The sequence below is a fragment of the Drosophila sulfurigaster genome, chromosome 3 (genome assembly GCF_023558435.1).
Source record: "Drosophila sulfurigaster albostrigata strain 15112-1811.04 chromosome 3, ASM2355843v2, whole genome shotgun sequence".
Classification (NCBI taxonomy): domain Eukaryota; kingdom Metazoa; phylum Arthropoda; class Insecta; order Diptera; family Drosophilidae; genus Drosophila; species Drosophila sulfurigaster.
Genome location: NC_084883.1, coordinates 42,443,532 through 42,457,769, shown reverse-complemented (window position 1 = coordinate 42,457,769; position 14,238 = coordinate 42,443,532). Strand labels below are relative to the sequence as shown.

At 34.6% G+C, this 14,238-nt stretch overlaps 1 protein-coding gene across 1 annotated transcript in view; it reads right to left on the bottom strand.

Annotated features, from left to right (window-relative positions):
- LOC133842319 (klarsicht protein) overlaps window positions 1-14,238 on the bottom strand; it is a 178,350-nt gene that overhangs the window by 162,438 nt on the left and 1,674 nt on the right.

Sequence of the window (14,238 nt, the reverse complement as noted above, 5' to 3'; positions counted from 1 at the left end):
AGGAGCAACTCTCTTGTTATTTGAGTATAACCAATAGAGAGCTTGCCTACACAGGAGTGTGTTAAAGAAAACAGACAAACGCGATACGACAGCAAAAGAAATAGCAAAATACACACAATCGCGGCCAAAAACGGAAAATATTAGCGAACTCTTTTAAACTGTATAAATACTTACACATACATATACATATAAGGATATATATATATATATATATTGTGCCAAGTATACACAAAGTAGAAAAGATGGCTGAGAAAATGCCGGTCGAACGCTTATGTACTTATATATATGCTGTGTTACATATATATAAGTTACAAGGGAAAAAAAATATGGCGCGAACACGACACTTGCACAGAATGTATGGGGAAAAAAATAAAGTGTATTACTTATCTTGTCAACCAATGCTATTGCTGGGGTCGAGCGATAAATCCGGCTCGAAGGACCAAAATGTGTAGGGGGGCGACGCTTGTTGAAAATAATAACACTTTCACTTTTTAAAATTATTTAAACCTTAACTTTGTGTAGTATTTATTCACTTGGAAAAATTACATGTGCTGTTGTGCAGAAGAAAATTTGAACATATGATAGAAGGCGGAATGGAAAAAAGCACTAAAAGGGGCAGGGTGACCATCTTCAGAGGAAACCAAGAACAGTGTGTCTGTGCGTATGACACGGTCACACGCACAGTATACTAGCTTTGTCGCTATCGATAACTCTCGATCGCGACCACACTGTCAGCTGGCCTGAGTGGTCACACCTGCAGTCATCTGGCATCAACACATTCTAACTTATTATTTGTATTTGAACATTAATAAGTTAGTTCTCCACTGTGATATTTATTAAAAATTATCGTCAGAGATCATCTAACAGTTTTCTTTTTTATGAACTTCATAAATAAACTTTAGCATTCCGAAAAACATGTTCGTTGCACATAAAAAATCCCTCCATAACCACTTTAAGCTTGAACGTCACACGATCCATTCTTGCACATTCCGCTTACCACCTTTCACTTGCTCTGAAGCTCCACACTGATCATCTACTTGTTATCTCTCTAATCATCCTGTCAAGAACATTAACTACCTTTCGGAGTTTAGCTGGCTGGCATTCGCTACAAGCATAGAGTAGAGATCGGTTTGGAAGGATAATGATTATCAGTTAGCACATAATAACTGCAAAGTGGTCAAGTTGAAGAGTCATCCCCGAGGCACGTCGGTGATTAGCGGCATCATAAATTGTGGGCTTTATCTGTGCAGCATAATCTCCACGAGACTGTGTTTTTTTTGCGACACACACAGCAACCAGAAACGAAACGACACAACTAATATCACAAAAAAAAAAAAGAAAAAAGAAAATGTTGCGTAACGGTTCTTCAGCCACCCAGCAGCTGAACAATTTTCCCAGCCAGCTCCCAGTTTTTCCCAACTCTTAAGAGCCATAAATGGCCAGCGCTAATTGCTTTGCTGTCCACAGAGTTATAGCTTTTAGTTTTTTGTTGTTGAAGTTGTTATTGTTGTTGCACTTGGGCACATTATCGTTAGGCGGACAATGTGCGCCTTTAGCTCTGGTCACACAAATGCAAATATCAACTCAAGAGCGGCCTCTCAGATATGCGATAATTCCAGTGATTGCACCGAGAGAGAGACCTGAGACATCAAGAGTCCAGTGTCCACAGGGGGAGGATTGGCAATCATCGATTGCTGTTGCTGTTGTTGCTTGATTGCCGGGATTGTTGATCGACCTGGGTTGGCCCTGAGATGCCGGCGGGCCAACACTTTTGGAAAGTCCACGCGATTGCATAAGTAGGACAACAAGGCGTTCCTCTACAGCAACCTGCCTTCAGATTTGGGTTATGCGAGTTGTACACTTTCTTCTTCTGTTCAGGAAGCACACGCTTTTAATTTGTTCCCTCCTCTCGAATAATTTATGAGCGCAGAACTTTTGATTTTATGGCATCGACGACGATTTGTGACCCATTTTACATAGCGTTCCATTCCATTCGCTTCATTGGGTTCTCACGAGTGGGCGCATTTTAAAGATACAATTTAAATGTCAGAAAATGTCACAAAGATCGCAACTATATGTGGCCGATTTTTATGTGCCACCCAACACTATATGTTTCTAACCCGCCCACCGACAAAACATCCACACTTGAATAAGTTGTGAACAAATGTGTCCCATTCTCAGCTTTTAGTTTTTTTGTTTCTTTTTTTGGAGCTGCTAAAAGCAACACGTTGAAAAATGCAATTAAATTCTTTTGAATCCAAAGTTGACTTTGTCTTTGTTTTGTTGTGTTGTGTTTTTGTATGTTGCACCCATTGTGAATGATTTTCTGGGTGTGTCTTGAGTTTCTTGTGAATTGAATTGAGACATTAAAGTCTTGTGTAATTGAAATTGAAAAATTGAAAAGTGCTAAATTGCATTTTAAGCAGTCAAAATAAAGAATTAAGCTGAAACTTGTCACGGGGAGGTTAAAGTGCAAGAGCTTTGGATAATAAATATTCTTGAAATACATTGAAAGAGGAGATGATGAATTGAAAATTTGATTTAATTTTAATTTTACTGAATTATATTTGGATGTTTTCAAAAATTGAAAAAAAAGAATAACAAAGTGTGGCCAGACTTGACGAATTTACTACTATTATATGCAAAGTATTATATGCATTGATGTTTTAAAAGTATTCATATTGATAAATATTGTAGATAATTATGTTTTAATAGAACGCTTCTTCTGCTCAACATTTAAATCACATTCATAAATCAAAATCAAAAGGAAGAGAATAATAAAATGTGACCAGACTTTACGTATATAAAAACACAAACTCCATATTTTTATACAAATATTTTTAGGTTTTAATAGTATTGATATTAATTGATATTACAAATATTGATATTTTAATAGAACGTTTCTTTTGTACAACACTTCCACCACATTCATAAATCAAAATTAAAAGAGAGAAAAGGAATAATAAAATGTGACCAGACTTCTTGTATTGGAAAATACCTTTTACCTTTTATTATATAATGGTATTTAGGTTTATCGAATAAAGATATATGAAGATATAGGAGAAATAAAGTAAACGCTGTTAGAAAAGGTTTAACTGAAAGTGCAGCACATTAAATTCGAAGAATTGACTTATTCAATTCAATAAAATATCAAAAGGTTTATGTTACAATCGGTAATTGTCAACAAATAAAAAAACTATTGTAAAACACTCACAAGTCATAAAGCGAGTAATTTTTATCAATATTTTATATTTTTTCTCCACATCGTTTGCATATTGAAAGCAATTACAAATGTTTGGGCATCTAACTGATCTTTGCCCATTGCTCGCGTCTAATGGATAATCCATTTCAATTGCCTGCCGCCTGCTTGCCACATGATTGAATGGCTCATTTAAACGATTTATGGGCTGTGAATGGCTGGTGAAAATTGTTTTTGTCTCTCGTTGATGTTTTTTGTATTTTATTTTTTATTATTATTGTTATTATTTTTGTAAGTTGCTTGGCTTGCTGTTGTTTGCCGGTCAATCCGTTAAAAGGATAATCACCAAACGGTCGCAGCATGAAAAATGAATGTTGAACCCTCGCAGCGTTGCAACTTCAAACTGCATCAAACTGCAACCCCCCTCCTCCGAATTCAACCCTCGATTCACACGTTCGCGCAATTTGTGGCATGCAAACTTTCACATGGCGGACAGGCAAATTAACAGCAACAACAACAACAAGCAGCAGCCGAAGCTCTTGTTGCAACAGTAACAGCCCATATAAAGCGTCTTGGCTGCATTTACGACAAAACAAAATGCCCCAAAACACCCACAAACTATATAGACGCCACTAAGGTGGCCACCAACTAGGTCCACAGCCATAGCAAATGAAAGTGAAGTGAAGAATTGATGGACATGGTGTGTTGACTCCCAGCTCCAGCTCCAACTCCAGCTCCAGTTAAAGCCCAGCTTAGGAGGCGTGCAACACATTCACATGACAAAGCAGGCAAACAAATGCGCAGAGTTTTAATTTATGATTCAGCTTGAGGAGCTGCTGCTGCTGTGTGCATCGATTGGTCGATTACAATGCAGATAACTATCGAAGCGTAACGCCCTGTCGCCTTTTCCTCCAACTCTTAGCTATTGATTCTCCTACTGCTCCTACTCCTTCAGTTTCGCCTCCTTCGATTGCATCGATAAGACACAACCAGGTCGACATATGGCCAAGATCGGGGCGTTCGTTCATTTGTTATCGCTTTGTGGCTCTAATGCTGCCATCGTCGTCGCCGACGTCGTCGTCTGATTTGCTTAATTGCATAAATTTTTATTTGCTCGACTCGATGGTGCATGCGATATGCAAATGCCTAAGCCTAAGCCTAAGCAAGCGATACCCGCCACACAAAAAACAGCCCACGGCCAGCTGCCGAAAAAAAAGCGAAAAGTCGCGCATTAAATCACACACAGAAATTGTAGCAGGAGCTAAAAGCTGAGAGCTGAGACTTGACTGCAGCACATCCACAAAATCCGAGACCCAGACCAAGACCAAGACCCAGACTTCATGACGTTGTCTCCTATGACGATGGCAGCCAGCAACGACTTTCGCTGCCTTGGAAATGCCCAAAAAAAATGCATGAATAGCAGGCTGAAAAAAAACAACTGCTGATCGAATTCGAGTAGCTGGCAAGTGAATACCCTAATTTTTATGACCATAAATATTCGAATTAAATATATGTAATTTAATTTCGAAATGTAATAGAGATTTAATACTAATTTTGTATTATTATTAAACACATCAGCATTAACTTAATTTAATGCTACAACCTCTAAGTATAATAACTACATTGAGTAATTGAATTTCGAAATATGATAGGATAGCTTAAAAAAATATTATTATTATCATTAAACACATCAGAAATAAGTTCAATTACAGCCTCTTAATATAATAACAGCATTTAAATTAACTTAAATGAATTTCATTTGAACATATAAATTCAATAATCTGAGCACCATATTTTAAGTTTTAATAAAATTGATTACTTTGAATTTCACTGAATCATAAAAACTTTAATCAGAGCACACTATTTTAGATTTTAAAAATAGATTATTTTGAACATAAAAATTGTTGTCATAACATCATATTTTAACTTTTAATAAAATGAATTATTTTGAATTTCTTTTGAACATAAAACTTATTCAATCAGAGCACCTTTTTTTTCGCTTTAAAAATTTGATTATTTTGAATTTTATTTGAACATACAAATTCTTCAATCATCGCACTATATTTTACCTTATCAAAATTGATTATTATGATTGTTATTTCTCCTCAACTTCAACTTCATACCCCTTTCATTGCAACACATATTTACGAGGTATAAATAAATGCAAAAACATAACTAAATCGCAGCTTAAACCTGCACATAAGTAAATTCTTCATAGCGTGTGAATAACAACAACCCAAAACAATAACCATAACAAAACAAATACAGCAGCTGAGCATTAGACTCAATTTTTTTCAAGCTTTTTAGTTGATTCAAATAAATAAATAAAAGAAAAACGGACAGTCAGCTTTTGGTAATCGCATTGCATCCTACAAATATTCGTGTGGGAATTCAAAAAATTTGCAAGTTGGCCACAAAGCAGGGCCAATGTTTCTTTTTCTTTTTTTTTTGTCTTTTGTCGGCCTCACAAAGGTCATTTATTTGGACTTTTACTTTTGCGTTTTAGTATTGATTTTAGGAGAGGATTTTAGTTTGATAGCAAGTTACTTTTAAATTAAATTATTTGTAAACTATTTTGATTTATACTTTTGTTTCGAATAAAGATTTTTAGCAAGGATTTAAGTTTAATATCCGATTTTGGTTTAATATTATACTGTATTATTGCAACATACTTTAAATTGGGAGATTTGAAAACGAAAAGTCTATTGATGAAAAAAATTTCAAATTTTTTTATTATTCTCATTTATTTGTTGAGTTGTACTAAAGATTTTTTATTGACGACTTTTATTTACCATTCGAGATGCTTCAAAAAAATATTGTACTAAATAAAGTTACATCAACATGGAAATAGTTGTAAACTAAAAAACTATTAATGAATATAATTTTAAAAATGTATTATTATTATTTAAGATTTTTACCGATGGTTTTTATTTACAAAAAAAAACAGCAGGAAATATTTTAATTTTATGATTATAACTTATTTAGATTTTTTCGTTTGCTTTTGTCAAACGATTTTTTGAGAGTATTTTACTTGAATATCGGAGTTTGATTAATAAAATATTTTGTTAAAGCAAGTTACATCAAAATGGAATTATTTGTAAATTAAAAATCCTCTGACGAATAACAATTTTTTTTCCTTATGACAGCCCATGGTTTTTTAGTACTTTTAATAGCGTTTCTTCCTTCCGGTGAACTTTGGATATTTCACTTCAACTTTATTAATATCTCAACTGCACATCCATTAGCACTTCCTTATTCAATTTCTCAATATTCCCGCACTTGCCAAGTGTTAAGCTGACACCTTCCAAGTGTAACGGAGAAATTTTGAATAATTTGTGAGCTCATTAAATGAAATTTCGATGCCATGAATACCAATTCCAGCTTCAACAATTTACTGCAACTCATTGCCAGAGTCTCCTCCACAGTCCCCTCTGCACGATGGAAATTCCAAGGCATCCGTTATGCGCTTTATTCCGGAGGAATGCGAACGTAAATCATAACTTATAATAAAGACTCCGCTGAGACTTATCGCTGTGGTAGTATCTTGGGTTCCCCCTTTTGGTGAACTTCATGCTTAAAGTTTATCTGCAATTTCTTTGGCGCACTCGAAAAACTATTTTTAAAATCTCCGCCAACAAGAAAAACAAGAACTTGTACATTACAACTTCAGAGAAGAAGACGCCGCCTTATCTCGAAGCAACGAAATTTTGTGTGTGGTAGAGAGCAAAGAGCAGAGCAGCAATTAAAAGCAGCAGCAGAAACAAGTCGAGAGAGCAATGCATGAAGAATATGAAGTAGAAAATGAAAATGATCGTCAATTCGTGTGGCCCTCCTCTCATATATAGTATAAATTGAGCAACCGAAGTTGATAATCAAAATGGATCACTGCGCGTGTTCTCAAGCTATTCATAGTTCTCTTCCCTTCTCGTGTTTGTGTGATGGAAGGGCTTTTGGATTTATTTTTAGCATTCGCTGCAGTTTTGCTTTGAAATGTATCTACAAGATACAGTCAAATGCCAGGCCCAGCCCTATTCTAGCCAGTCTGTCAGTGACAGCAGCGTGCAACTAATTCAAGAAAAATAAAGACGCATATTCCCTGCTAGACATTCCCAGATACACCAAAAATAGTTGCACATTCTAAAGATAAAGCATTGAAAAATGCAAGTGTCGCATCCAAATGCATTTGGCTTGGCGTATTTCCAGTTGAAATGCATTTGCGGCATGTATCTATGCCTAGTTGCAAGCGAGTATCTTGCAGATACTAAGACTGAGTCGCATACCACTTGAGTTTTATTAATGACGTCGATTAAAGCTGCCACAAAAACGTAAACACATTTCTACGCTAATTGCAACTATTTTTAAGCAACAAACATTGACAAACTTTTCGCAACAAACGTCGCAGCGTGTCCCAAATAGTTTTGCGTCTGCATTTGACAATGCCAATGTTTACTTTTTTCTCTCTTCTTTATTTTGGGGGGATAACTTAAATGCCTGACCCCAAAAAAAATCTCCGTCTTGGGAATTGACTATCGAAAATGTGCGAGTTGTCGTGTTAGTCACACAATTATAACTATATATGGCTAACGAGTTGACAAAAAAAAGGTGTCATAAAATAGGCATTTTACGCAAGTAAAAGCAACAAACTTTACAGCATATTTTTCTATTTATAATACTCAATGAAAAGCGTCAAGTTACCACAGATAACATTGAAGTATCTTATTAGTAAACAAAGCACGTTCAATTAGCATTTTTTGCAGTTCCTTTTGCGTTGTGACAACACCTTTGAAATATGTCAACGTTTAACAACTTAAGAACCAAGTTAAAAGCATTCCATTAGGCTTATAAACTTTTCATTTTGCAGCACAACAAAAAAAAACAACAAAAACTAAGCAGATTATTTAATAAAGTAATCATAAAACAAAAGCAACAATAATAATATAATTTAGAATGCGTTCGTGAAATATGCAAAACTATTTAGACAACAACAACAAAATCGTCGGAGCATTAAAAATGCGAATGAGAGTGCTAAGAGGAAACGGAAAATATTGTTAACCGGTTTGAAATTAATTTGATTTCGTATACTTTAACCATTTCAAGGTTAATTTCGTATGCAAAAGGCAGCTAATGTTGACAGAAGCATTATAAATATTGAGTCTGAAGTCTGAAGTTTGAGTCTGCGATTCTCCTCGGGTGGAGCGCATAATAAATTCCGACTTTGGTCTGCCAATTGGCATATATAATCGATTATCGGCTATGCAACAGTTGACACAATTTATGGGCGTGGCAGAGTGCTTGTTTTTGCTAACGCCTTCTTGACCTCTTGAAACTTAAAACAAGTAAGAAAGCTACAGTTGAGTGTGCTCCACTAAGAGATACCCACTGAGCATATTCAATAATACCATATTCTAAAAATATACCACAAAACTACTAGAATATACCGAATTAAATATTTGGTATATTGATATAATACTACATTCAAAATATACCACATCTCATAAAATATACTAGCACATTGCTGTTTTTACTAATTCCTTTTTATCTTTCGACAATTTATAACAAATAAAGCTACAATATACCAAATTAATATACACAAAAATACTAAAACAAAGCGAATGATTTATTTGGTATATTGATATAGTACAATATTCAAAATATACCATAAAGGAAATATATACTAGCAAAGGGATATTTTTACTTATTCATTTTTAACCTCCCGCAACTAAATAATAAAATATAAGAAAAAACAAAAAAGAAAGAAAAGAAAATCGAGCACACTCGACTGTAAGATGAATAAGAGTAAAACAGTGCAGTATTATTCTTAATATATACTAAATTAATATACCACAAAAATACTAAATGATGTCTAAGGGTATATTTAGTATTTCTTAAAATATTATAAATTGCTACCGCAAAAAATACTAAAAATAAACCGAAGACTATATTTGGTATATCGAATTAATACTGCCCTCAAAATATACCATAGAGTACAAAATATACCAACACATCGTTTGTTTTTGCTAACGCCTTTTTAACCTCCCTCAACTGAAAAACACGCAATCAGTGAAATTTACAAGCAACGCCCGTAAGTTGCAAGTGCAATTTTATCAGCGCAGATCAACAAGACGACTACAAAATACTCTAACTTACAGAAGAGAAACTCAATCTTTCTTCAACCAAAAATACAATTAATCTTGGCAACACTTGAACAACACGGAAATCCATTTATTTTATAGATTTATGTTAAAAGATACGCATATAAAATAAAACAAGCAAATTGACAGCATAAATAACGAGAGAAGCAACTGATTTATAAGATGAACCTATTGTTAATTTTTACTTTATTCTTTTACCATAAATTAAATGTAAACATCAAGAAATCTTCTGTAAACATTAAATTAATTTTTATGCTAATGTTAATAGCACCTTTGTTAATAAGAATGTTTATAAATTATGCTGTACTATTATTACATTATTATTTTTAGCAAACAAACATTATTTTCCTATTAGAATAACAAATTGCATGACAAATTAAAAGCAGGCAAGAAAAGCTAAGAAAAAACTGGCAAGATTAAAACAACAACAAGACTTCGCTGTGTTGTGCGTGCAAGAAAAGCTGAAAAGCGATGCGGAAATGCAGATAAAACCTTTGGGAAATTAATGAGCTGCAAACAATGCGGACATTGTTAAGACGCTAACAAAGTTGGAGGCGGCAAAGGAGGAGGAGGAGTAGAGGGAGGGAGATGCAGGCGATGGGGGCGGAGTCTACACAATATTTTGACACAAAATGCCAGGGAGCAGCAGCAGCAGCACCTACAACAACATCGACAACAACATTAAGTATTAGCCAAAATAACTATAGGAAAAAGTCCCTCAAGGAGGAAAAAAAAGCTATGTGCGATGGAAAAGTCATCAAAGAAAAGTAAAAGTTGAACCCACAAATTCATTTTCAAATGCAGTAATGATGATTATGATGAAGTTTAATGTTGCTAATAATGATATCGCCGACATCAATCAAATGGCAAAAGCGAAACGCATCAAAAGCAATCAAAACAAAACAACGGAAAATGTGTGAAAAAAAAACTGAAAGAGAGCTGAAAGGGTGGGGGGGAATGCAGATTGATCATTTTCCAAAGCTTCAAAAAGGTGGGTCAAATATTGCGCCACCGCAACCCAACACAGCACAACACAACTAAACGGTTCGCTTTTCATTTTACACCTTCCACGAAAATCAAAAAATAAAAAAACGAAGCAAGCAAGCAAATGTTTTTCCCGCAGTGCCAAACGTTGTAAACAAATCAAAAAGGAGGTCAACTATATTGGCACACAGATCGGGACAACAACGAGAGTTGTTGTTGTTGTTGTTGTTGTTGCTTGTGTTGTGATTGTTGTAAGTGGCAAAAGATATTGCTGACTTGTCGATAATTGCAAAATTCTTAAGTGCTTCCATTTGCCAAACGAGCTAAAGTGGGCGGAGGGCAGGTTTACAGTTGCTGTTGTAGTAAAGTATTTTCCTTTACAATTTCCCCGAATGAGAATCGTTTGATGGATGTAAACAAAATGCGCTTTGCGCAATTGAAATAGAAATAAGAAGCAAACAAAGTGGATTCTACTGAGTGCTGATGGACTATTTTTGGTATTTACTCTGAGGTAAATGTTGCGGAATTCATTTGCTGTCTGGATTTATACAGTTAGTGGAATAGCATCTAAATAGACGATGATGAGTCATGCTTGGATGCGATCTCCAGCCAAGCAATTGAAGCAACGGATCGAACAATTATCATAAAAAAATATAAGATACATGTATACAACAAGTGTATAAAGCTGTAAAAAAGAACGAAGCAGAGAATCGTTAAGAGAAGTTCGCTGCGATGAGTTCATGCTGAGAAAAAAACTAGTTTATAAAGGTTAAAAATGGAATATGGAATGCATTCACAATTTATATAGTAAATGTTCAAATGAACATCAAATATTTCTACTACAACAATTATCATCAATCAACAATGCAATTTTATGCGACTTTCAATTCTATAATAAATAAACAAAATGTAAACTCAATCATCATCAATCACTTGTGTACAACTTAATGACTAGAATTCTAAATTCTAGATTCTGATTTATAATCTCTAATTTCATTTTTGTCCAAAACAGTGAAGTCATCTGATATTCAAAATACAAAAGGATTAAGTTCTGTTAGAAAATTTTTTTGCCGCCTTTATAGCACCGCTTTCAATTATTATTTTTCCCCCACTTTCCCGAGATCAGCTTATGGTAATCAACTGACCTAATTTTAATATTCTCAAGCCTCATTCTCTGGCCAGAGTTTTCCTCGTCATTCATCTATTTACTTATCAAGTCATGCAGTTCTTACGTGTCATCTTTCCGCTTTCTCAACAATTATGATACGTTTGTACATCAACATTAACAGAGAACAGAAACAGATCAAACAGATTGGTTCATCCAATAACAAAAAAAATAAAGACTCGAGCTCAATGCCACTTGCAATTAGAGTTGTTTTCAAGACATTACCACTTCCTGTTGCCATAAATTCAATTAATGATTATAAGAGACTACACTTTTATAGCGTAGCTGATGAGTTCGATTGGCTTTCACAGTCTTGGTGAAGCTGAGACCAAAACAAAAACAGGTGTCTCCCACGCCCGTCGAAGATGAGAAAAGTTAAGCGTCTTGCCGCTAAACTCGTTAATTTTTTGAGCAATTTCGTGTAATAGCTTTTTGGCCTAAACTCTTTCGAGCACCGCACAGCTAATGAGCCATTAACACGCTTATCGGCCAACATCCAAAAACCCAAGACTGAGTGCACTCAGACGGAGGGAGGGAGCGAGGGGGCGGAGAAGTTGAAATTGGCCACGCACATGACATGGAACCCAAAAGTGAAGTTATGACTCCTCATGGCCTCTTGACTGGTTGCTTCCTTGGCACGTGAGCGGGCATTTTTAGTCAGTTTTAGGGTCAACTGCGAAAATAATATGAATTTCCTCAATTAGATTTTCCCAAAACCACGATCCAAGCAAACGAAACCAAATGCAAATCGCATTAAGACGCGCTTTTAATCAGCTCCAAGGCATCGCCTTCCTTCTCTCTCTCTCTCTCTTAAAATGTAGTTTTATGTCTCTGCATGCAGAGTTGAAGCTTTTTGCAATATTGCAATTGTTGTTGTTGTTGCTGCTGCTGGCGGGAAAACGTTAAAAGTCGAAATCGCCGTAAACGTAAACGAATCTCTCGTCTGCTGGGTCAGCGGGTCAAATGCGAGGCGCCCATTGAAAGTTCCGTAAAGCCAAAGCCAAAACCAAAAGCAACTACAATAATAATACAACAATAACTACAGTCATTGTAACCACAGTTGAACAATGTGTGGCGGCGATCAATGAAAATAAGTATTAACAAAAATGTATGTATGTAAAGGGCAATAAGAAACGAAAAAGATTCTTTTTGGATGGCAAGATCACGAAGAGCGGGCAATAAACGAGCGAAACACTTACACTCAAGTGTCACCCTCTGGCGACTCTTGTTGTTGGCAGCAACAACAACAAAAATAAACAACACCAAATCGAAGCACAGCTGGAAAAAGAAACAAGCGATAACCTCAGCAGGATCGATCCATATATACATATATATAAACTGAAGTGTGTGTGAACTGATGTGGGTGAAAGCAGATTGAGTGAGGCAACAGAGAACTTAATTTCAATGGAATATGTTGTGTACACACTTCGGATGCCATTATCCACTGTCAAAATAAACGAATGAGATTCTAAGAGAATATACAAAATAAATATATAAGTTTTTTATTGTAATATACAGCTGTGAACTTTAAAATAGCAGTGCTAGCGAAAGTACATTTTATGGCGAATCTTAGATAAGTGCTCTAATATGTATTTTAGTGGCAAAATGCAGTTTATTTGCTATAAATAGTTTAACTTAAATGTATTATATTAAAAGATACTTTTAGAAAATTTAAAAAATTTAAGAAATACCAAATGCAGTATATTTCCGCAGACTTTTTAATTTAAATGCATTGCAGATAAATTAACATCTTTGGTTATTCAATAATGCAGTTCATTTGCTTTAAATATTGTAACTTGAATGCATTGCAGATAAGTACACATTGTGAAATGCAACTATTTAATTCTACAAATTGTATATTGTAATTGTATCAAATACAAAATAATTTAACTTTAATGCATTCCATACAAATTTGAATACTTGCTTATTTCGGATAATTGCAACATTTTTAAGGCACAAGATTTTTAATTTGTATGTAGTTCTCAAAATGTAGTTGACTAGAATTAATTTTAACTTAAATGCATTGTAGATAACTGCAAATTGTAAAATGCAATTTTTAATTCCAAATATTTTAAACGAAATTTTTATATTTATTGTATAAAGCACTAATAAATCACTAAATATTTTAACTTAAATGCATTCCTTACAATTTTGGATACTCGCATATTTCGGATAGTTGCAACATGTTTTTAATTTTTATGTAATTCTCAAAATGCAGTTAATTTTAACTTAAATGCATTGCATATAAGTGCACATTTCAGATAATTGCATAGTTTTTAAGGCATCAGTTATTGAATTTGCACCATTATCGGCATTTCATTGCATTTAAAAATATCCACAGCAGTCACACATTTTATGACAGCTCAATTAATAATTCACTGATATTGTTATCACCAAACGATAGAAAATATCAGATAAGAATTTTAAATTTCATATGAAAGTAAATTAGCGAATGTTCAAAATCACTTTCTTTGCGTAACTCAATTAATTTGTGCATTAAATTTATATTTTATCAGTCTTCAACATTCACTTGAAACACATTTCATCTGTCACGTGTCCTTTCGCATTTCGCTTTCCACCACATTTCATTAATATTTTATTACTTTGCGTTTTCCATCAATCGCTTCATTTGCTTTGTGGCCCACACTGCTGATAGCAATCGATAGACAGACAGATAAATAAAGTGCAGCCCACGCACAACAACAACTACAGTAACAACAACTGCGACTGCTACACAG